The following is a 25,013-nucleotide window of genomic DNA, read 5'->3' as shown; positions in this document are numbered from 1 at the left end:
AGTTCTGAAGACTCTTGCCTTATAAAGTCCCATCAGAGGAAAACCAGTTTCAAGACAAGTTTGAGCCAACATCCGTCGGAAAAAATCCATGGATTTTGTTGTCAGAATGTCCGATCGTGTGTACGCGGCATTAGTGTGGCTGTTCCAGTGGTTTACTCTGAGGAACCATGGCAGAGATCATGTGAAATGACTGTAGATAGGAACGACTCATGCTTACAAAGAACAATTCCAGGATATAAGTACTTTATAGTCATTATTAAGGAAACATTTAATGAGCTGTTATTGATATCCTATAATCATCACCAGCTATGCTAAAGGCAGTAAGTTCCATCAATTAGCCTTGATCTGTTTTCCATGTAATTCCCATAGAATAATCAATAATAATAATAATAAACACACTTCCAGAGAGGGTTTGTTGGAAGGTTAGAAGGGGTGTGCTTCCTAAAAATCTGTTTGAATAAAATACCCTGCTCTGTGCTTCTTGCGTGACTTATCACATCAACACTTGTAGGGCAGATTTTAATTTAATTGGTGGCTCTTAGTTCCAGCATCTCTAGCATGTGTGTTCCTGGATCACTAGATAACAGATAAGGGTTAATGGGGTGATCTGCGATACTTGGATGAAAAACCAAACTACTCAGTGGTTAGGTTATGCTTCCTCTATGCACCAAGGCTTATTTCCTTTTTGTAAATTCTTTATTTTGTTTTTTGTTTTCCAGTATTACAGCATACCACAAAAAGCCTGGGCACAGAGCAATAGTTACCAAAAAACGGTACAGAGATACACCATACTTGAAAATACGGCATTGAACAACGAGACAAATAAGGGGAAATTGTAGTTTCCACTCAGCGAGAGTAGCAGTAATATATCCCCCAATAGGAGGGATTCATGGCATGGCAGTCCCCTGACATGACAGATAAGTAACATCACTCCTAGGGTCAGCAGTCAGGGAGGTGGGGGAAAGGTGTGAAGGAAGGATGGGACAGAGAGAGTGAATGGGAGGGAATGTATGGGGAAAAAAAGACAGGTAAAAATAGAGTGGGGACCCCTTCAGCCTATGTACACAGAGTACCAATAGCAGGGGGAAACCCTCTCTGAAGTGACTGGGTTCATTAACTAGCTAGTAGGTCTGTGTATGCCACAGAAGTAGTACATTCAAAACCAATGATATCATTTTTTCCTTGGTTCTGGAGGAAGAAAGTCAGATCCTTCATGCGTTGTATTGCATTGATTTTGGTTAACCATTGAACAATTGTAAAAGTTGTGATTGTTTCCACACCACAGGTATGCGTGCTTTGGCTGGATTGAACAGATGAACGGGTGAGTTTTTTTTTTTAGAAATGTCCTGCAGATTTAGGAGTTATCTGGCAGATTTCAATATCTGTAAGTTTTGTGATAATTTCACAAATCTTAACAGCTAAAGTGAAAACTGTTTTAACCCCCGTAAATTTTATTTTTTGCCGTTTGTGTTCCATTGGGGAGATTTACCTTCACTATCTGTCCCATAGCCAAAACAAGAAGTGAGAAGAAATCCTTTTTAAAGTGAGGGAGTCCCTGGTTGTCCCCAAGGTCACCAGAACTAATGTACCCATTGGAAGATTTCCCATCTATTATTATTTATTATTATACAGGATTTATATAGCGCCGACAGTTTACGCAGCGCTTTACAACATTAGGGCAGACAGTACAAGTACAATACAATTCAATACAGGATGAATCAGAGGGCCCTGCTCGTTAGAGCTTACAATCTAGGAGGGAGGGTCAAGTTATACAAAGGGTAATAGCTGTGGGGGATGAAGTAACGGAGAAAATAGTGCAGTAGTTAGATGGAGGCAGGATAGGCTTCTCTGAAGAGGAAAGTTTTCAGGGATCGCCTAAAAGTGGATAAAGTTGGAGACAGTCTGACAGATTGGGGTAGGGAATTCCAGAGGATGGGCGAAGCTCGGGAGAAGTCCTGGAGGCGGATATGGGAGGAGGTGATGAGGGAGCAGGAGGTCTTGGGAGGAACGGAGATGGCGATTAGGTTGGTATTTTGAGACTAGGTTAGTGATGTAGCTGGGGGCAGAGTTGTGGATGGCTTTGTAACTTATTGTTAGTATTTTGAATTTAATTCGTTGGGCGAGTGGTAGCCAATGGAGGGATTGGCAGAGAGGGGTAGCAGACACTGAGCGGTTTGTAAGGTGGATGAGTCTGGCAGCAGCATTCATGATGGACTGAAGGGGGGATAGTCTGTTTAAAGGTAAGCCAATGAGGAGTGAGTTGCAGTAGTCAAGGCGAGAGATAACCAGGGAGTGAATCAGGAGCTTTGTGGTTTCATTGGTTAGAAAGGGACGTAGTTTAGAGATATTGCGGAGGTTGAGGCGACAAGCTTTGGAAAGTGATTGGATGTGGGGCTGAAAGGAGAGTTCAGAATCCAGGATAACACCTAGTACCCTGACATGTGGGGACGGGTGGATGGTTTTGCCATTGCTCTTGACAGAGAAGTCGGGGGAAGAGGAACGTGGGGGAGGAAATATTATAAGCTCGGTTTTGGACAAGTTGAGTTTGAGGAAGTGGTGTGACATCCATACAGATATGTCGGTTAGTAAGTTAGTGATGCGTGAGGAGACTGATGGAGTGAGTTGAGGGGTGGAGAGATAGATTTGTGTGTCATCAGCATAGAAATGATATTGAAAGCCGTGAGAGGCTATCAGCTGACCCAGGGAAGAGGTGTAGATTGAAAATAAAAGAGGTCCAAGAACAGAACCTTGGGGGACCCCGACAGAGAAGGGAAGAGGAGTGGAGGAAGTAGAATTGTAAGTGACACTGAAGGTGCGTTGGGATAGGTAGGATGAGAGCCACTGAAGAGCACAGTCACGGAGACCGAGGGAGTAAAGTTTTTTGAGGAGGAGGGGGTGGTCAACCGTGTCAAAGGCAGCTGAAAGATCCAGAAGTAGGAGTACAGAATAGTGTCCATTGGTTTTTGCAGTTAGTAGGTCATTTGTGAGTTTTAAAAGAGCAGTTTCTGTGGAGTGTTGAGGGCGAAATCCAGATTGAAGGGGATCAAGAAGGTTGTTTTTAATGAGGTGGTCACTCAGTTGGTTGTAAACCAGGCGTTCAAGGAGTTTAGAGGAAAAGGGGAGCAAGGAGATTGGGCGTAGGTTGTTAAGATTGGTAGGGTCCAAGGACGGCTTTTTGAGTATGGGGGTGACCAGTGCATGTTTTAGAGCATCGGGGAAGATGCCAGAGGTGAGGGAGAGATTGAAGCTGTGGGTTAGAGAGTGTAGGATGGGGTCAGAGGGTGACCGTAGCATTTGAGAGGGAATAGGGTCCAGGGGACAGGTGGTTAGGTGGGCGATAGAAAGGAGTTTAGCAACTTCATCTGTAGTAATAGATTTGAATAGGGGGAGTGTCAGTTGTACCTGTTGACATGGGGTCTTAGCTGGGGGAGATACCTGTAGAATAGAGATTTCATCACGGATTGTATCAATCTTGTTTTTGAAGTGATAGCGATTTCCTGGGCAGTGAGTAAGTCAGTGGGTGGAGGCGGTGGAGGACAAAGTAGAGAGTTGAAGGTAGAGAAGAGTTTACGGGGATTGGATGAGAAAGTGTTAATAAGAGTTGTAAAATAAGTTTGCTTGGCAGTGTGGAGGAAAGAATAGTATATTTGGAGGGCAGATTTGTATTGGTTGAAGTCTTTGAGAGACTTAGTCTTGTGCCACAGACGCTCAAGAGCGCGACTACGTTTTTTGAGAATTTTAGTGTCATCTGTTTGCCAGGGTTGTAGGGGTCGAGGCCTGATTCTGCGTGTAGTGAGGGGAGCGAGCTTATCCAGGGTGGAGGACAGAGATTTATTGTAGATGGACATGGCTTTGTTGGGGCAGGACAGGGGAGAGATTTTGTCATAGAGGTGGTCAGTAGCAGAATAGAGGAGAGAGGAGTTGAAGTTGCGAAAGTTTCTACGGGTGATGGTTAGGCGATTGGAGGGAAAGGTGGTGGAAGACAGGGGGAGAGAGAAACTAATAAGGTGGTGGTCCGAGAGAGGAAAAGGATTGTTTGAGAAGTTGCATGGAGTGCATAGGTAGGAGAATACAAGGTCAAGGGTATTGCCATCAGAGTGAGTAGAAGCCTGTACCCATTGCTTCATGTCAAATGAAGAGGTTAGACTAAGAAGTTTAGAAGTAGCGTGTTTGTATTAGCTGGGATGTTGAAATCACCGAGAAGGATTGTGGGAATATCCGAAGAGAGAAAGTAGGGTAGCCAGGCAGAAAACTCATCAAGGAAAGTCGATAATGGTCCAGGGGGCCGGTAGATCACAGCAATTCTTAGGGAAGTAGGAGAGAATAGACATATACAGTGGGCTTCGAATGATGAGAGGGAAAAAGAGGGAGGAGGGTGAATAACCTGGAAGGTGCTCTGGGGGGATAGGAGGAATCCCACTCCACCTCCCTTGTGTCCATTAGGCCTAGGGGAGTGAGTCCAGTGAAGGCCACCCTGGGAGAGGGAAGCAGGAGAAGGGGTGTCATATTCGTGTAGCCAGGTTTCGGTGAGAGCAAGTAGATTAAAGGAATTAGTGACAAAGAGGTCATGAACAGCAGTGAGTTTGTTGCAGACAGAGCGGGCGTTCCAGAGGGCACAGGAGAGAGGGAGGCTGGCGTTGGGAAGAAGAGGAATGGAGACTAAATTGTGTAGATTGTGACTACTGCCAGAGGGTGTAGGGTGGTGGTGATGGGTGTGTTGGGCACAGTTAAATAAGGGAGGCCCAGGGTTTGGGGAAATATCTCCAGCGATTAGGAGAAGCAGAAGAGTGAGGGAGGTAATATGAGAATATGATTTGTATGAGGGGACATGCTTTAGTATCCTGGGGGGTATGTTAGCAAGTGGGCTTAGAGTTAGAAAGAGGCGATGAGTGCAGTAGTAGGGGGAGGGGAGAAGTGAGGGTGATATGTACAGATTGTGTGGTGGAGCAGAGGGATGTAGAAAAGAGAGCTTGAGGAGAGAGGCTGCAATTGTGAAGAGGAGGAGAGGTAAAGAGAGCATGTTTCAGAGAAGGTGAGATAATATGAAAATGAGATCACCTGCAATCTGCTATGGTTAGCTTTGTGCAAATCGCTGAAGTGCAAGAGCAGAAGTGTCACTTATTTTCAGAACCCCACTTCTTTGGAAGAACCCCCTGTATGTGCAGCCCCCTGTATGTTCCCCCGTAAAGAAGGCCTTGTTATATACTGTGTTGGGTGTGGATGGAATCTGGCAATTAATCAATTAGGAGGGGATATTAGGAACACAGCAAGCAGGGCATAACTTTCACACCACAATCAAACTGCAAGGGGACTAAAAGGCCAAAATTGTAAAGATAAGGAAACCCATAATTTAGGTAAGACTTAATGGCTAATACTTTTCTAGGGACAACCCAAAATGTGGGATTTTCTTTTACTTTCCCTTTCAATGATAACGGTAACAGGGCAAATAGAGATGTTGAATCCCATTAATGGGGGCACAGACAGCAATAAAAACCTTACATACCTTCCAATCCCTCCCTTTTCTGTTCAAAGTAAAATAAAAAAATAAAAAGCTTTGTACTTAGGTATACTTTCATTTTCCGTTTACATTATTATGCACCTTTACATTTCTCCTACATAAAGTGGCATTTTAATTGTGAATGCCCAAGTTCTGCTTTACTCACAATGAACTGGCTTTGTTGCTTGGAAAGTGAATCATAAGCCTAAGGGCACTGGCAGGAGTGAAGACCAATTATTAGGAGATATATCACTTGCTGAGCTCCAGAGCTAAAACAAAAAACAAAAAAAAAATACCTGCAATGGTTTTATAGTTATTCTATCATGATTTCTAAGGGTAGCTTTGGAAAGTCATAGAGGATTGAAGAACATCCACATTGCCAGTACCAATACAGCCTTTCTTTCTCTTGACACATTACTCTCTCCTTTTTCTGGACAGACTGAACTTGTAGAGGACAACAGAGTGTTTTGCTATGGGGTTTGGTAATTTAGGGCTTTACTGACTCCAATTTAAAAAAGTGGGTTTAGTAATTTAGTGGTTATAACAACATCTATCCAAGAACCATTGAATGTGATGATGTAATTAAATTTACTGTAGTTAGAATCTTCATGCATTGTTTGCATTGTCTCCTCAAGCCCTATCCATATTTAGGCCCTGTCCTAGCTCCTAGCTATAGTATTTTAATAACAGCAGCTGGAGTGTCACCAGCCACTATTAATCTGCACAGTCAACAGGGAGAGTGGGGGGAGCCTTTGCTGTCATGCACAGCGCTGTATTTATCTCAGACTCAGATAACTATTTGATGGTGGTGGGGGGGGTGTGATAGGGGTTTTAGGGTTGATAATGTTTGCAAACCTTACTGCACAGAGTGCATTATGAAGCCTGCAGAAGCACTTACAGTATCCATTCTTTCTTAGAAAAAAAAATGGTGGTGGTGGCGGAAAAAAGTTCACGTGCTGGATAATGAGCAAATGATTATGCCCTATTTGCATTAGGAGACTGTATTTGGACTGGAGAAAATAACCGTTTAAACTTTTAGTTTTAGGCAAAGACAGCAGACAAACGAAACAAGATTTCTTAAGGACAAAGGTAAATATAGCTGATTTATCTTACATGTTTGCACTTGACAAAGAAAGATGTAAATTTTTTAATAAATGTGAGGAAATTTCAAATTTGGGTGTGGCGCTGTTCTGATTCTGTGGTGCCCTGCTAGGCTTACCTCTAGAGGGTAAATAGGTAGTTATGAGTATCTTAACTCAAATTAAATAAATTGAAAATAAATTGAAAAGTAAATGTGTTTAGTTAGGATGTTTGGTGTAGCTACCATACATGGTTACTAGTCTTATACATAAGTGTGGGGGGGAGTGGGATGGTTATGAATGGGAGAGGTGGGGGGGTGAAGAAAACAGGGGAGGGGATCAGTGACTTATGCTGCGTACACACGAGCGGACTTTCCGCCGGACAATCCGACCGTGTGTAGGCTCCGGCGGACTTTTCCGGTGGACTTTTTCCCAAAACCCCGCCGGACCTAGATTTGAAACATGTTTTAAATCTTTCCGTTGGACTCAGTTTCTGGTGGAAAGTCCGCTCGTCTGTGTACTGGTCCGACGGAAAGCCCGCTCGTCTGTATGCTGGTCCAACGGACCAGATACAACACAAGGGCAGGGTATTGCATTTCGCGTTCACGGCAATAGGAAAAACAAATTTTCCTATTGCAGCGAGCGCGGGGCATACCAGGCCCTTAGGTCTGGTATGGATTATAAAGGGAACCCCCTAGGCCGGAAAAACGGCGTGGGGTCCCCCCTAAAATCCATACCAGACCCCGATCCGAGCACGCAGCCTGGCTGGTCAGGAAAGGGGGTGGGGATGAGCGAGCGCCTCCCCCCTCCTTAACCGTACCAGGCCGCATGCCCTCAACATGGAGGGTGCCTCCCCCAAGGCACCTTGTCCCCATGTTGATGAGGACAAGGGCCTCTTCCCGACAACCCTGGCCGTTGGTTGTCGGGGTCTGCGGGCGGGGTCTTATCGGAATCTGGTTGCCCCCTACAATAAGAGGGCCCCCGGATCCCGCCCCCCCACCCTATGTGAATGAGTATGGGGTACATGGTACCCCTACCCATTCACCTAGGGAAAAAGCGTCAATAATAAAACACACTACACAAGTTTTTAAAATAATTTATTTATAACAGCTCCAGGGGGGTCTTCCTCCGGCTTCGGGGGTCTTCTTCCGGCTTCGGGGGTCCCTCTGGTTCCTCTTCTCCCGGCGTCCGGTTGGTTCTTCTCCGCTCCCTCCGGCCTCTTCTCCCGGTGTTCCAGTTCTTCGGCCGGCTCCTCCGCTGTCTTCAGGCCGCTATTTTGCCAGCGGAGGCCCGGACTTCTGGGCTTCTGGGCTTCTTGTCTTCTTCCCTCTTCTCTTCTCCAGATGTTGACACGACGCTCTCTCCGGCTGGACTGCTCTCTGAGGGCTCCGTTGTGACTTATATAGGTGGAGACCCCACCCCCTTATGATGTCACAGTCCCTGGGCATGCTGGGACTGTGACGTTTTAGGGGGTGTGGTCACCGGGTGACATCTGGAGAAGAGAAGAGGGAAGAAGACAAGAAGCCCAGAAGTCCAGGCCTCCGCTGGCAAAAGAGCGGCCTGAAGACAGCGAAGGAGCCGGCCGAAGAACTGGAACAACGGGAGAAGAGGCCGGAGGGAGTGGAGAAGAACCAACCAGACGCCGGGAGTAGAGGAACCAGAGGGACCCCTTAAGTCGGAAGAAGACCCCCGAAGCCGGAAGAAGAACCCCCAAGCCAGAGGAAGACCCCCCCGGAGCTGTTTAATAAATGATTTTAAAAACTTGTGTAGTGTGTTTTATTATTGAAGCTTTTTCCCTAGGTGAATAATGGGTAGGGGTACCATGTACCCCATACTCATTCACATAGGGTGGGGGGCCGGGATCCGGGGGCCCTCTTATTATAGGGGGCTCCCAGATTCCGATAAGCCCCCCGCCCGCAGACCCCGACAACCAACGGCCAGGGTTGTCGGGAAGAGGTCCTTGTCCTCATCAACATGGGGACAAGGTGCTTTGGGGTAGAGGGGCCCCGCAGGGCCTCCCCTCCCCCAAGGCACCCCCATGTTGAGGGCATGCGGCCTGGTACGGTTCAGGAGGGGGGCGCTCGCTCATCCCACCCCCTTTCCTGACCGGCCGGGCTGCGTGCTTGGATCGGGGTCTGGTATGGATTTCAGGGGGGACCCCACGCCATTTTTTCGGCGTAGGGGGTTTCCTTTATAATCCATACCAGACCTAAGGGCCTGGTATTCCCCGCGACGGGGCTCGCAAGGTGTCAATCTCGCCGATAAAAGGGGCAAGATTGACTTCCTTTTCTAGTCCCGTCGTACCTGAGTCACGTTCAAAATGAACGGACTTGTCCATGTGTGGGCAAGTCCATTCATTCTGAAAGTCCACTGTAACTCCAGCGAAAGTCCGTCGGAAAGACGGGCGGATTTAGCCCGCCAGAAAGTCCGGACGTGTGTGGGCAAGTCCGTTCGTTTTAAAGTCCGGCGCATCTGGCGGACAAAGTCAGTCGGACAGTGTATCGGACCAAGTATGCCAGAAAGTCCGATCGTGTGTACGCGGCATTAGAATAGTCCTGTTATAGTGATCAGCACCTTATGCTTAAAATAACAAATTATAAAACAAATGGTTAAAATAGTCCCATTAGCGTGCACATGTGAGAAATAGTGCTAGCTGATTAATCCTCTCGAAAAAACAAAACACAAAAATATTCAGTGCAGTCTTCTTATTTTCATTGGTGACAGTGTTGTTTAAATCTTGTGCTCTTAAAGCGGAGTTCCACACAAAAATGGAACTTCTGCTTTTCGGAACCCTCCCCCCCTCCGGTGTCACATTTGGCACCTTTCAGGGGGAGGGGGGTGCAGATACCTGTCTAAGACAGGTATTTGCATCCACTTCCGGCATAGACTCCCACGGGAGTCTATGCCTCTTCCTGTCCCTTCGCGCTGTCTCCTGGGAAACACACAGGTCCCAGGAGATAGCGGGGACCAGTTACGATGCGCAGCGCGACTCGCGCATGCGCAGTAGGGAACCGGGAAGTGAAGCCGCAATGCTTCACTTCCTGATTCCCTCACCTAGGATGGCAGCGGCAGCTGCCCAGATTCGAGCGGGTTATCGGCGTCGGCTGCCGACATCGCTGGACCCTGGGACAGGTAAGTGGCCATTTATTAAAAGTCAGCAGCTGCAGTATTTGTAGCTGCTGGCTTTTAATATTTTTTTTTTAGGTGGATTTAGGTGGACTCCCTCTTTAATGTGCAGACGCTCACCAGCTCCTTTCACCCCTACAGGGGTATCATGCAGTCACAGTCTTTGCCACTGTGCGGCAGTTCCTGGCACTCTCAGGATCGTGTTGGTGTTTGACATAGAAGAAAAAACGTTTTTTAAAAAGTCTTTATTAATCAAATAGAGCGGTACTCACATATTAGCAGCTCATAACAAGCAAGAAAGTAACAGATCGAACCGTCAAACAAGTCCTGTGTATTTGGGAGATGATGCAAGACGTAGGTTAGGCCACGCCCTACGCATTTCGTCATCGGACGTCTACGGGAGCGTCCGATGACGCTCCCGTAGACGTCCATAGGGGTGAAAGGAGCTGGTGAGTGTCTGCACATTAAGAGCAGGAGATTTAAACAATACTGTCACCAATGAAAATAAGAAGACTGCACTGAATATTTTTGTGTTTTGTTTTTGTTTTTTCGAGAGGATTAATCAGCTAGCACTATTTCTCACATGTGCACGCTAATGGGACTATTTTAACCATTTGTTTTATAATTTGTTATTTTAAGCATAAGGTGCTGATCACTATAACAGGATTATACTAAGTCACTGATCCCCTCCCCTGTTTTCTCCCCCCCCACCTCTCCCATTCATCACCATCCCACTCCCCCCCACACTTATGTATAAGACTAGTAACCATGTATGGTAGCTACACCAAACATCCTAACTAAACACATTTACTTTTCAATTTATTTTCAATGTATTTAATTTGAGTTAAGATACTCATAACTACCTATTTACCCTCTAGAGTTAAGCCTAGCAGGGCACCACAGAATCAGAACAGCGCCACACCCAAATTTGAAATTTCCTCATAGTTCAGCTTTCTCCACTTCAGTGGCGATTGTTTTTTGGGGGGCAGCAGTTCTAAACCAAACTTTTACTTATATCCACTGCGTAGGGTACCACTAAATTACTATTTTTAATAAATGTGTAAACAAACATTTTGGACTGTTTCCTTAAAACCAACTTTTTTCTTTTTTATTGCAGATAACAATAAAGAAATAGGTGGCCCCATGCTCTTCTACGAACCTGACAATGCACAAGATGTGACTTCAACTGAAACAAGTGACGTTATGTTACAATCAGCAGACGGCATCAATAGAATATTAGCTGAAAGGCATCAAGGAATTTATACAAGATTTTATTTTAAAAACAGCTGAATTTAGCCAACAAAATATTGAATTGCTCAGACAGTTGGTTAATAGGCCATCACATTTTAAGGGAACACCTGATTCTTCTTTCATTGATCAGTTGTTTTCATTACATTAAAAAAGAAGGTAGTCAATAATTTGACGTAAAAATATATATATTTTTAAGTTTACATTATTTGAACTGTGGTACATTTCTGGCACAATTTCTTATTTTTATTTTTTTTAAAAAGTGTTTTTTAATAGATTGCATAGGTTTGCGAAAGCACATTCCTTAATGTCTTTTCAGTGAACATTCTTTTTTCATATTGGATAGAGTAAGGGACGGCTATAACACATGCAACTTATTTTTGGACATCTGTGTCCCATTGAGGGGAATTTCCTTTCACTTCCTCTCACTGCCAAAAGTGGAAGTGAGACCTCAAACCCTGCAAATTAAGTGAATTCCTTGGGGAACTCTTAGGTCAGCAGAATATGCCCTCTATTGAACAGTAAACAGGACAATTAGCGAATGTGAATTTCCCTAATGGGGACACAGACAGAATAAAAACTGACAGGTGCTTTAATCCATCTTGTCATGGATCTGCAGTAATATTCCTGCCTGCTTACCTCTCCATGTGATCAGCTTAAAAGACTGGCCACCTCTCACCTGGCTGCTTAAGTAATCTTCCCTTAAGCATGGCTCCACCCTAGCCTCTAATTAGGAACACTATATTAACCTGTGCATTGCAAGCCAACCTCGCTGATCAATATTGTGTGATTGGCTTCTGTGTGCTCATTGCTGTGTGTCCTATGTCTGATTCTGTTTACCGACCTTGGTATGTTCTTGACTGTTCTCGTCTTCTTCATATACCAACCTTTGGCATGTTCTTTGACTATCCCCATCTGCTTGTTGCCCTAACCTTTTGGCTTATCTCCTGACTATCCTTGTTGTCCCGGTCTGCTGCTTCCTTTCTATCCTCCAGTAGTCTACAGTGAGCGTGAGCTGGGAGACCCTGGGGGCCTGTGACCTGCAGCCAGACTGCAGCGAAGTCCACCAACACCATCAGAGGCCCTGGTGAAAACCTGCTGGCTCTTAGATTCCGCGCCCTGGGAAATCTCATGCTCTAGCTCCCAGTGTGATCCGTGTTGGTGCTCCAGAGTACCCGCTTTCCTGAACCACCAAGAGCTTCATCCGCAACAGTTAGCCATAGGGTCCACTACCTCAGTGGTGCACTCCTGACCCCAAGGGGGTGCATCTGTCGCCTGGCCTCAGGTGACCTGACACATCTCCACTCTGTCCAAAACTAAAGCAGATTTTTTTTTTCTTCCGTTAAACTTTAACATCACTTTTAAAAGAAAAAGAGATTTTTTTCTTTTTTAAAAGCATGATGCCAGAATGCATGCAAACTGCTACAATCCTATGCTGGGCTATTTATATGGTTAACATCAATATTAACCGCTTGCCGACCAGTGCACACCGATGTACGTCGGCAGAATGGTGCTGGTAGGCAAAAGGGCGTACAGGTACATCCCCTTTAAGAAGCGGTGTCGCAGGTGCGTGGCCGTCAGAGGCGCGCGTGCCCGCCGCGGTGCCTGCGGACTCAATGTTTGCTGGGTGCCCACGATCATGTCACGGAGAGGAAGAACAGGGAGATGCTTTTGTATACAAAGCATTTCCCCATTCTGCCTAGTAACAGGACAGAGATCACAGCTCTCTGTCATTGTGAGCAGTAATCACTGTCCTGTGTGTTAAAACCCAGCCCCCTAACAGTTAGAATCACTCCCTAGGACACACTTAACCTCTTCACTGCCCCCTGTGGTTAACCCCTTCACTGTCAGTGTAATTTACACAGTAATCAATGCATTTTTATAGCATTGATCGCTATATAAATGTCAATGGTCCCAAAATAGTGTAAAAAATGTCCGATGTGTTCGCCATAATGTTGCAGTCCCGATAAAAATCACAGCTCATCGCCGTTACTAATACAAAAAAAATTATAAATAAAAATGCCATAAAACTATCCCCTATTTTGTAGAAGCTATAAATTTTGCGCAAACCAATCAATATTTGCTTATTGCGATTTTTTTTACCAAAAATATGTAGAAGCATACATACCACCAAAAGAAAGCTCTATTAGTGGGAAAAAAAGGACATCAATTTTCTTTGGGTACATCGCACAACCGCGCAATTGTCTGTTAAAGTGACGCAGTGCCGAATCGCAAAAAGTGCTCTGGTCAGGAAGGTGGTAAAATCCTCCCGGGCTGAAAAGGTTAAAAATAAAAAACCTTGTTTCGTTTTAAAGCATGATGCCTGAATACATACCAACTGCTAGACTATGGTATTGACTTAAAGCGGCCTACTTCCTGGGTTCAAGGTTTTTTTTTTGTTTTTTTTTGGGGGGGTGGGTCACCAACTTCACTTGGACAATACTGCTGCAATGGCTCTAAGCTGTGTGTTGTCGTACAATGCTTAGAGGCACTGCAGCAGTTTCATAGTTTAAAACTGTTCTATGGACCTTTCTCTGTTTATGTAAAGGTTTTACAGTTTCCATTATGTCAAACTTTTTTTTAATAGAACCTAACTTATATACATGTATGCCAACATTTAAGTATGCTCATGAAAGACATTCCTTGCATATTTTGCATTTTTCTATGTAAAATTTAAAAAAAAATTCTACAATTTACCATGTGTGGCCATTAACTTGTTAAACTTTACATTTCACATAGACAATAGAACATGACAATCAAATTCTGAGGAAGTTACACATACATTTTGAAAGGAGAGGTATATGCTCACTAATGCACAGATTCTGCCAGCAGCTGGATATACCAGTCCACTTTCTGATGACATCATACAGCCAGAGCAAGCACTATAGTTATCCTGCAAATTATGCTGGGGTTCCTGCAGATGCCTAACTAGCAGTTTCCTATGTCTTTCTGTGCACCATTGAGTAAAACTAACCAGTGCAACATTGAGTACTGGATAGTCCTAGCAGGGGTAAAGTGGATGACAGTTCTAGGAATGCAGATGATCATATGTTACTTATATAGGGACATACCTTTCAAAATAGCCTTGGATGAACCTTTTAATTGCCACGGTCTTTACAATGGATTTCAGGTAGTGGTGGGATTTGGTCCTCATTGGTTTTCCAAAGGCCAGGATCAGACAGCATAGGGAGTACATAGAGAGAGATTAGTGTTGGGCTTGTATTTTACATAGTTACATAGTAGGTGAGGTTGAAAAAAGACACAAGTCCATCAAGTCCAACCTATGTGTGTGATTATGTGTCAGTATTGCATTGTATATCCCTGTATGTTGTGGTCATTCAGGTGCTTATCTAATAGTTTCTTGAAGCTATCAATGCTCCCCGCTGAGACCACCGCCTGTGGAAGGGAATTCCACATCCTTGCCGCTCTTACAGTAAAGAACCCTCTACGTAGTTTAAGGTTAAACCTGTTTTCTTCTAATTTTAATGAGTGGCCACGAGTTTTGTTAAACTCTCTTCTGCGAAAAAGTTTTATCCCTATTGTGGGGTCACCAGTCCGGTATTTGTAAATTGAAATCATATCCCCTCTCAAGCGTCTCTTCTCCAGAGAGAATAAGTTCAGTGCTCGCAACCTTTCCTCATAACTAAGATCCTCCAGACCCTTTATTAGCTTTGTTGCCCTTCTTTGTACTCGCTCCATTTCCAGTACATCCTTCCTGAGGTCTGGTGCCCAGAACTGGACCGCATACTCTAGGTGCAGCCGGACCAGAGTCTTGTAGAGCGGGAGAATTATCGTTTTATCTCTGGAGTTGATCCCCCTTTTAATGCATGCAAATATTCTGTTTGCTTTGTTAGCAGCAGCTTGGCATTGCCTGCCATTGCTGAGCCTATCATCTACTAGGACCCCCAGGTCCTTTTCCATCCTAGATTCCCCCAGAGGTTCTCCCCCCGGTGTATAGATTGCATTCATATTTTTGCCACCCAAATGCATTATTTTACATTTTTCTACATTGAACCTCATTTGCCATGTAGTCGCCCACCCCATTAATTTGTTCAGATCTTTTTGCAAGGTTTCCACGTCCTGCGGAGAAGTTATTGCCCTGCTTAGCTTAGTATCGTCTGCAAATACAGAGATTGAACTGTTTATCCCATCCTCCAGATCGTTTATGAACAAATTAAATAGGATTGGTCCCAGCACAGAACCCTGGGGAACCCCACTACCCACCCCTGACCATTCTGAGTACTCCCCATTTATCACCACCCTCTGAACTCGCCCTTGTAGCCAGTTTTCAATCCATGTACTCACCCTATGGTCAATGCCAATGGACCTTATTTTGTACAGTAAACGTTTATGGGGAACTGTGTCAAATGCTTTTGCAAAATCCAGATACACCACGTCTACGGGCCTTTCTTTATCTAGATGGCAACTCACCTCCTCATAGAAGGTTAATAGATTGGTTTGGCAAGAACGATTCTTCATGAATCCATGCTGATTACTGCTAATGATACAGTTCGTATTACTAAAATCCTGTATATAGTCCCTTATCATCCCCTCCAAGAGTTTACATCCCAGGGATGTATTTTGTGCCCTTTTTAAATATAGGTGCTACATTGGCTTTTCTCCAATCAGCTGGTACCATTCCAGTCAGTAGACTATCTGTAAAAATTAGGAACAACGGTCTGGCAATCACTTGACTGAGTTCCCTAAGTACCCTCGGATGCAAGCCATCTGGTCCCGGTGATTTATTAATGTTACGTTTCTCAAGTCTAATTTTAATTCCGTCCTCTGTTAACCATGGAGGTGCTTCCTGTGTTGTGTCATGAGGATAAACACTGCAGTTTTGGTTACTGAAGCCCTCCGATTCACACGTGAAGACTGAGGAGAAGAATAAATTCAATACCTTCGCCGTCTCCCCATCCTTTGTAACCAGATGTCCTTCCTCATTCTTTATGGGGCCAATATGGTCTGTCCTCCCTTTTTTACTGTTTACATACTTAAAGAATTTCTTGGGATATTTTTTGCTCTCCTCCGCTATGTGTCTTTCATGTTCTATCTTAGCTGTCCTAATTGCACCCTTACATTTCCTGTTGCATTCTTTATAAAGTCTGAATGCTGAGGATGATCCCTCAACCCTGTATTTTTTGAAGGCCTTCTCCTTTGCTTTTATATGCATTTTTACATTGGAGTTAAGCCATCCAGGACTTTTGTTCACTCTTTTAAATTTATTACCCAATGGGATACATTGGCTAATGCCCTTATTTAATATGCTCTTAAAGCAAACCCATCTCTCCTCCGTATTCTTTGTTCCTAATATTTTATCCCAGTTTATGCCTTTTAGCAAGGTTTGTAGTTTAGGGAAGTTGGCTCTTTTGAAGTTCAGTGTAGGCACTGGCACGGGTGTTAAAGTAGATGTAAACCCTTGCAATGACCTGTAAGCAGAAAATGTTGTTTATTTTGGAGAATTTGGGGGTGGGGACAATAGCCACACATATAGTACAGTTGCTGAAGAGAATGTAAGAGTATGTATGCAGCCTAATTAGGCTGCAATGTAAGTGTAAGAAAGGAGACAGTTGTTATTATGCATTAAAAATGTGGAGTGTCTTTTGGGATTGTACACCCCATTACCACCCATCATCCCATAAGAACGTACCTAAAATATAAAATAAACACACAACAAGGATTGTGGAAAAGCTTAGGCCCCGGCCCCTTTATTGGGTTTAAAATCATTTTACTTATGAAATGAACTTTAACCTTTGATACCAAACAGAACCGCTGTTTAACAGACCAACATGCTTAGTCACTAAGACTCAAGCAGCAATATCTTATACCAACCAAATAGTGGCATACCAACCACTGTCCACCAACAAAGGGGGCGACATTACCCACATAAAGGTGGACCATGATGAGGGGAAATAACAAAGGGGGACAGAAGGTGGGAGAGCAGGTTAAAAGGACCAGAAGGAAGGCTGAGGAGAATCCAGAGGTGAGTCCTGCTGACAGACCTGAAGTAAATGCTGACTCCACCCAATGACAGGAGAGGATATAAATAAAAGGTTACTGTGCTCAGCAGCTGAGGTAAATCTTCCTAGCAACAGAAGGCAGCTTGCCACCTAAGACACAAAACAGAAAGAACCAGCAAAGCAGACATGGAGAGAAATGTACTTAACAATAATCATAGCCTCCTAATAAGAGTAACATTTATTTATAAATCAAATTGGTGTTAGGGGTAACAATCCCATGGGGCCACTTCTCTATTTTATTCTTTTGTGGCCCTGACATTTCAGACACAATAGTCATAGTTCTTGGTATAGTAGATGCACAGCATGTTAACATTTTTGTATGCCACAATTAAAGAGGGAGAGAGCAGGAAGTTTTCTTTTTCTTTTTAAATAAATTCTTTATTTTCATTTTGCATGGAGAAATTACAGACAGTTATACACCTTAGTAATACAAAGCAAATCAGGGTTATGTATAGCACCCGTAAAACCATCCATACAAGAGAATGTGCATATTCATAGAACTACATGTATAAATAAAAGTACAGTGAAAATCCAGTAAGGCTGCATGCATCATGCTAGAGACATTACATCTATCTCTCAGTTGTATGGCTGCGAGCACAGAAACAACTTAACAGATCGAGAGCACAAATGAACATCTTCTCAGACATTGAGGTAGTATGTGAGAAATCCCCCCTTATCATAACTTGAAACCCAGAATCCAACACAGAATGCCACCATTAGTTAATTGAAGTCAGAAGAAGAAGAATACCAGATAAACTTCAGCAAATAGACTGAGCAACCATACAGGCATAAGGAAAAAAGGGTGACCCCTGAATGCCGTACTTCTATAGCGTCCTACAGAGGTGAGCGGAGTGGCAACCTCAGTTTGGACTCCGACCAGGCCAAGCCCCCCTTCCCAGAGCTTAGTCATGGGAAGCCATACAGGCATATATGGGCACGTATTCTCCATAAATGAGATCTCTTTAGAATGAAAAGAGTCTGGTGGAGAAAAGAGAGAATTGAGTGAAAATAGAAGAAGAAAAGAGGGGGAGCAAGGACAAAAAAAAAAAAATCATGGGTTGGGAAGGAAAAATGGTCGGTTATGCTGTTGAGAGAAGAGTGTACCTCTGGCCAGGAGGCCTGTATACAATTATACCAGAAAACATAACTAATTAAACAGGTGTCATGAATGTCTAAAAGCTGACGAGTAAATAAAGTCCGTCCAATAGAACCAGGTTTTATCACATTGTTCACCAGTGCAATTGGCAGAAGCTACAGTCTCTTCCATAAGCTGGATTTCATAAATTTTGTGGAACCAAAGGCTAATCAATAGGGAAGTAGTTTGTTTCCATATCAAAGGAATACAAGCCTTTCAAGAGATGGATAAAAAGCGATTTCTTATGCTATTTGGTCAAGAGTGGGGCAAGATGTAGGTGAAAAGCAACTGGGTCATTTTGTAGAGCAGGCAGGTTTAAACAAAATGCAATAAAAATTGGAGAGTCTGAAATACTGTATTTACTCATGCACACTATGTAAGGATATTGTTAAAGGAAAGCTGACAGCCCGATCTTCTGTAATAAATTAGTTTATTAATTCAGGTGTAGTACAAAATGATACAGGGCATTATGGTCACACTGCACCACTCTTATGAAAGTATGTAAAAGTGTGTAAAAAAACTGAAAAAATATATATAATCCATATAATACATATATGTCCATGATCACCAGTCATATTGTCCTTAATCATCGCCATACCATTTACAGTGTCCCTGATCACTACTTCACAAGTAACAGTGTCCCTGATCACCACCACACCAGTTACAGTGTCTGGGATCACTGCCACAGTAATTACAGTGTCCCTGATCACCACCAAACCAGTTACAGTGTCCTGATCATCACCACAGCAGTCATATTGTCACCATAAGGACTTGTTTTAACCCCTACTTTTGTATTTTGGGTTGTAATTCTACATATGTCCATGCTGTGTGTGAGAAATATCTTATTACATTGAAAACTTTGTTTAAAAAAAGTTAATTTCACTTTCATTCTGCATTTTTCAAACACTTTTGGCACAAAAATGAAGTCTTCAAAAGACTCTCCATGCCTCTTAGAAGATACTTTGGGTTACTATGTTTGCTTTCCAAAATGTGGTAATTTTATGGGCATTTCCACTGTCCTGGTGCACCAAGGCCTCACAAAATGTGATAGGCAGCCAGAAAATTAGATGCATACATTAGGGCCCTTAGAAAACATGAAGGTACTCCTTGGATTTTGGGGCTCTCAATGTGGCTAAGCTGGGAAAAAAGTCTCACACATGTTGTATTCCCATACTCAGGAGTAGCTGAATGTGTTTTGGGGTGTAATTCTAACTATGCCTATGATGTGTGTTAGAAATAGCTTATTTGTTTAAATTTTTGTGTAAAATTGTGTACATTTTCATTTTGTTCCCTGCATTTGCCGAAAACTTTTGGCAAAAAATGTCATCTTCAAATGAATCAATATGTCTCTTAGAAAATACCTCTGAGCGTTTGCTTTTGAAAATGGGATCATTTTGGGGGTCATGTGAGTGTTTCTACTGTTCTGGTGCTCCAAGGCCTCCAAAAATGTGATAGGTAGTCAGGAAATTAGATGCATAATTTATGTGTAATTTATGATTCTTGAACACCCACAGGTGCTCCTTGGATTTAGGACCCTTCTATGTGGCTAGGCTGTAAAAAAGTCTCAGACATGTGATATCCCCATACTCAGGAGGGATAGTAGAATGTGTTTTGGAGTGTAATTCTAAGTATGCCTATGATGTGTGTGAGACATAACTTTAAAACGTTGTGAAAAAAAATTAAATCTCCTAATTTTCTAAAAAAATTGTGACAAAAATTACAATTTAAAAAAAAATCACCATGTCTCTTACTAAATACCTTGGTCTATTTAATTTCCAAAAAGGGCTCATAGGAGGGGTATTTGTACTGTCCTAACATTTTAGGCCCTCAAGAAAAGAGGCAGTAAGTATATTTAATTATCAGCATATATAAATGTTTAAATATATAGACCACAGTTTGTAGACTCTTCAGCTTTCACACAGACTAAATAATATACACAGATTGGGGTTATTTTTACCAAAAAATGCAGCATATATTCTCATCTAACATTATGAAGAAAGATTATTTATTTGCAAAATTTTATAACAGAAACAAAGAAAAACGTGTTTGATGTTTTTGACATTTTTCATAGGGGAAAAAACCCCAGTGGTGATTAAATGTCACCAAAAGAAAGCTCTATCTGTCTCAAAACATGATACAAATTTAATTTGGGTACAATGTTGCATGACTGAGTAATAGTCATTCAAAGAGTGACAGCACTAAAAAATTAAAAATGGCCTAGCAGAAAGGGGGTGAAAGTGTTCGGTATTGAGGTGGTTAAAATAAAAATTAAAGTTTAGTATTTCAGCGGCAAATAACAGAAATATTGTACATACTGATGCACTGTATATAAACAGCTTTAATAAGCCAAAAATTAAGAAGGTAAGACCAGGAAGGTTTTATAATGCAATACAAATAAAGTGTATATTATCATAGACAACAGCCAGAAATATTGTACAGTCCAAATGCACAATATGCAAGCAGCTTTAGTAAGCTTAAATTTAAGAGGAAGAGGTAAAGCAGGTCTTATTTTGAAATAGAAATGAGAGTGTAATATTTTGGAAAGAAAATCCAGGAAAATAGTGTACAGAATTGATGCACAGCATGTAAGCATCATTAGAGGACCTCAATTTAAGAGGGAGTTTTTACTGAGAAATAAAAAATAACTACTTAAGGACCAGAAGGTTTTACCCCCTTAATGACCAGGCCATTTTTTGAGATACAGCACTGCATTACTTTAACTGACAATTGCGCAGTTGTATGATGCTGTACCCAAATGTTCACCTCTGCATTTTTTATTTTTTGCGCTAGAAACAAAAAAGGACTGACAATTTTGAAGAAAAAACAATATTATTTACTTTCTGCTATAAAACATATTCCCAAAAAAATGTAAAAAATCAAATTTCTTCATCAGTTTAGGCCAATATGTATTCTGCTACATATTTTTAGTTAAAAAAAAATCCCAATAAGCGTATCTTGATTGGTTTGCACAAAAGTTATAGCGTCTACAAAATAGGGGATACATTTATGGCAATTTTTTTTTACTAGTAATGGCGAAGATCAGCGATTTTTAGCGGGACTGTGACATTGCGGCGGACAGACACTTATAACTGACACTTATGACAGTTTTTTGGGTACCAGCGGTGGCGGCTGGTGCGAAAAAATTTTTTTGGGGCGGGTGCAAACAAACTGAAAAATACTGAAACCCCCCATCAATTGCAGCCTCACTGTGCCCGTCAATTGCAGTCTCACTGTGCCCATCAAATGCAGCCACTGTGCCCATCATATGCAGCCACTGTGCCCATTATATGCAGCCACTTGTGCCCATCATATGCAGCCACTTGTGCCCGTCAAATGCAACCACTTGTGTCCATCAATTGCAGCCACTTCTGCCCATCAAATGCAGCCATTTGTGCCCATCATATGCAGCCACTTATGCCCATCATATGCAGCCACTTGTGCCCATCAAATTCAGCCACTTGTGCCCATCATATGCAGCCACTTGTGCCCATAATATGCAGCCACTTTGCCCATCAAATGCAGCCATTGTGCCCATCATATGCAGCCACTTGTGCCCATCATATGCAGCCACTTGTGCTCATCAAATGCAGCCACTTGTGCCCAGTATATGCAGCCACTTGTGCCCATCAAATGCAGCCACTTGTCCCCATCAAATTCAGGCACTTTTGCCCAGTATATGCAGCCACTTGTGCCCAGTATATACAACCACTTGTGCCCATCATATGCAGCCACTTGTGCCCATCAAATGCAGCCACCTGTGCCCATCATATGCAGCCACTTGTGCCCATCAAATGCAGCCACTTGTGCCCATCAAATGCAGCCACTTGTGCCCATCAAATGCAGCCACTGAAGGAGTGAAACCTACCTTTGCTACCCTTCCACTTGCTTGTACTCCTTCTCAGCCTCTTTTTTCTTTTGCCCCATAGAGATAGAAGCAATAGGCAAATGATCCAGCTCTCCCTGAAACAGCATGAGGTCCTCCTCTTCCTCCTGCTGCTGTGTCTCCAGTGCCAGGCCTATCTCATCACACACTGTGTACCCTAGCGCAGTGGTCATCAATCCTGTCCTCAGGGCCCACTAACAGGCCAGGTTTTCAAGATAACTGAACTACATAACAGGTGTTATCATTTGCTGCTCAGTGATTGCAGTATTCTAGTCTGCACCTCCCCAAGGTAATACATAAAACCTGGCCTGTTAGTGGGCCCTGAGGACAGGGTTGATGATCACTGCCCTAGTGGGAATACCAGGGAGATCATGTCACTTATTCCTGTCCCAACATGGTTCACCATTCTGTTTACCTCTGTTTAGCCTGACCATTACTTTATCTTGCATAAAACATATGATGTAATCGCGCTAAAGTCCGTGAATATAAAATAACAGAAATAGTCAATAAATAATTCCACAGTAAAGTCTGTAATCCGTGAATCAATAAAAATCAGGGAAATCTATTTCTCCAGGATACCAAGGGCTGCTTCCTGTTGAGTGAAGTCGATCCTCCATATATGCATAAAAAACCAAAAAGAAAGCGCCTCTTAGGTATAAAGGATTTATTCACATGCTAAAAACATAGTAAACACTTACATTGAGGTGGGTAATGTGCTGCTTCCATAAAGAACTTGTCCCGGTGTCTCTCAATAATTCCTAGTGATCAGGGAGAGCCTAGATGGACGCCGTGCGGGTGGTTTCCGAGCGGAGGTCCGCGGCCACCCGCACGGCGTCCATCTAGGCTCTCCCTGATCACTAGGAATTATTGAGAGACACCGGGACAAGTTCTTTATGGAAGCAGCACATTACCCACCTCAATGTAAGTGTTTACTATGTTTTTAGCATGTGAATAAATCCTTTATACCTAAGAGACGCTTTCTTTTTGGTTTTTTATTACTTTATCTTGCAGATGCAGAACTGGCTTGCCCCCTATTAGCTGTGCATAGTCTGGGATGGCTTTAAAAAAATGAAAAGTATAAATAAAGTAAATCTATAAATAGTTAACAAAAAAAACATAAAATGTGTGATAGTGGAAGGGAAGAGGAAGAGGACTGTGTGAGGGGACATAGAAAGCTTCAAGACGTCTAAGTGACAGAAGTAGTAAACACACAGGATACCCACTGGCACTGGTGGGAGAGAGCTCTGAATGGCCACTGGTTCAGCAGAAGTGAGAGTACTTGTAAACATTTTAGTTACAACCTTGCTATCCCTGCCCATGTTTCCTTGACCAGGACAAGGATGACTTTATAAGTGGAAAAAATTAGAAAATAAACATTTTTAGACAAATTTTAAAAATCTATCCCAGATACCATTATTTTTATACAGTTTGTATTGCCATCCCAGGCCCTGTATGCTTTACCAGGTTAGAAATGACTTTACAGAAAAAAAGAAGGAAAAAAAATATATACAGTATATATGCCCAACCACTGCATCAATACAAAAAAAACTAAAAAGAAGAAATATGAATATATAAAAAAATAAAAATGAGAAAAAATGAGAAAATAAAAAGCAAAAAAGAAAATCCAGCTGTAAAGCTGACACTCTGGGCCAAAACAAGCCAGAAAATGTTCACTAGATTATATGAGAAGAGTTGCAGCACAGAGTTTGGACAAAGTAGGCCTCAGACCACTGGACTTGGGGGTCGTTACAGTGTGGATTTTATTATGCAGCTCAAGAAGACAGCTGATGGCCACCGCCATCTGGAGCTGTACTGTACAGCCACTATACAATATTTGTGGCTATTGGCTCTCAAAAAATACAGCTTCCTCTTATTGGTTTAAGCAAAGAAGAAGGTAGATGACATCACAATCTCTGACTCAGCCAAGCAGAAAAAGCTTTGTATTCATTCACAGGATACAAAGCTCCCTGTGATGGGCTGACCAGTGCTCAGCCCTACTCATTTTTATTCCTGGAGTGGGATGGGAAGTTCCTGTTACTGACTGTGAGCAGGCAGGCACTTTTTTGCATAAAAGACATGCAACGTCTCTTCTGCAATAAAATACACCTGCATGTCTGCTCTCAGCAGTCTCCAGTATGTAAACTGAGCTGCGCATGCGCATCTCAGCTTACAGCACCTACCCGATCCCTGTGTGTCAGGATGACTGACTGTATGCATAGGAGTGACATCATCCCATGCTGGCCAATGAGGAAAGCCCAAGACCGGTACACATAAAAAGATATTGGCACCAGTGAGGAACTGGGACCATTGGATCCCTTTAGTTACCGGTAAGTTTAATTTAAGCTTAAGTACAAGATATGCTAAGGCTAAAGGTGGAGAAGCTGAAAGAGACTGTTGACCTACTCTGTGTCAGTACACCTAAAAGCTACGACCGGTAGTTCTGTTCTAGGTGTATGGAGCCAGAGTGGTTAAACAGTGTACAATCACACAAACAAAAAGGCACATACAAGTGATGGTACTTATTTAAGTGAAGCTGCTTTAAGCCAAGGTCAATGTTGCCTAAAGAGAAATCCAACCATGAATGTAGTTATCCCTGATAATTATACCTATATATAGACCAGTGGCGGCCCTTCCATGGGGGCGCACGGGCGGCAACCCCCCAGCAGTATATAAAAATAAATTGAAACAAATTTCCTTTAAGTGCACTGTGTTCAAGCGCCGGACACAGTGCACTATGGGAAGCGCCACATCAATGCAATCACGTGATTGGCAGCATTCGATGGGGCACAGTGGCAGCGTTTGATGGGCACAGTGGCTGCATTTGATGGGCACAGTGGCTGCATTTGATGGGCACAGTGGCTGCGTTTGATGGGCACGGTGGCTGCGTTTGCTGGCTCAGTGGCTGCAATTGATGTTTTTTTATTTCAAAATTTCTTCAGTTTGTTTGCACCCCCCAAAAATTTTGAGTACCAGCCGCCACTGATATAGACAGTATTTTTTTTAAGAAAACTAACTGAATTACGCT

This window comes from Aquarana catesbeiana, linkage group LG02 (genome assembly GCF_042186555.1).
Source record: "Aquarana catesbeiana isolate 2022-GZ linkage group LG02, ASM4218655v1, whole genome shotgun sequence".
In the NCBI taxonomy this organism is placed as follows: domain Eukaryota; kingdom Metazoa; phylum Chordata; class Amphibia; order Anura; family Ranidae; genus Aquarana; species Aquarana catesbeiana.
Note: the sequence above shows the minus strand (reverse complement) of the source record.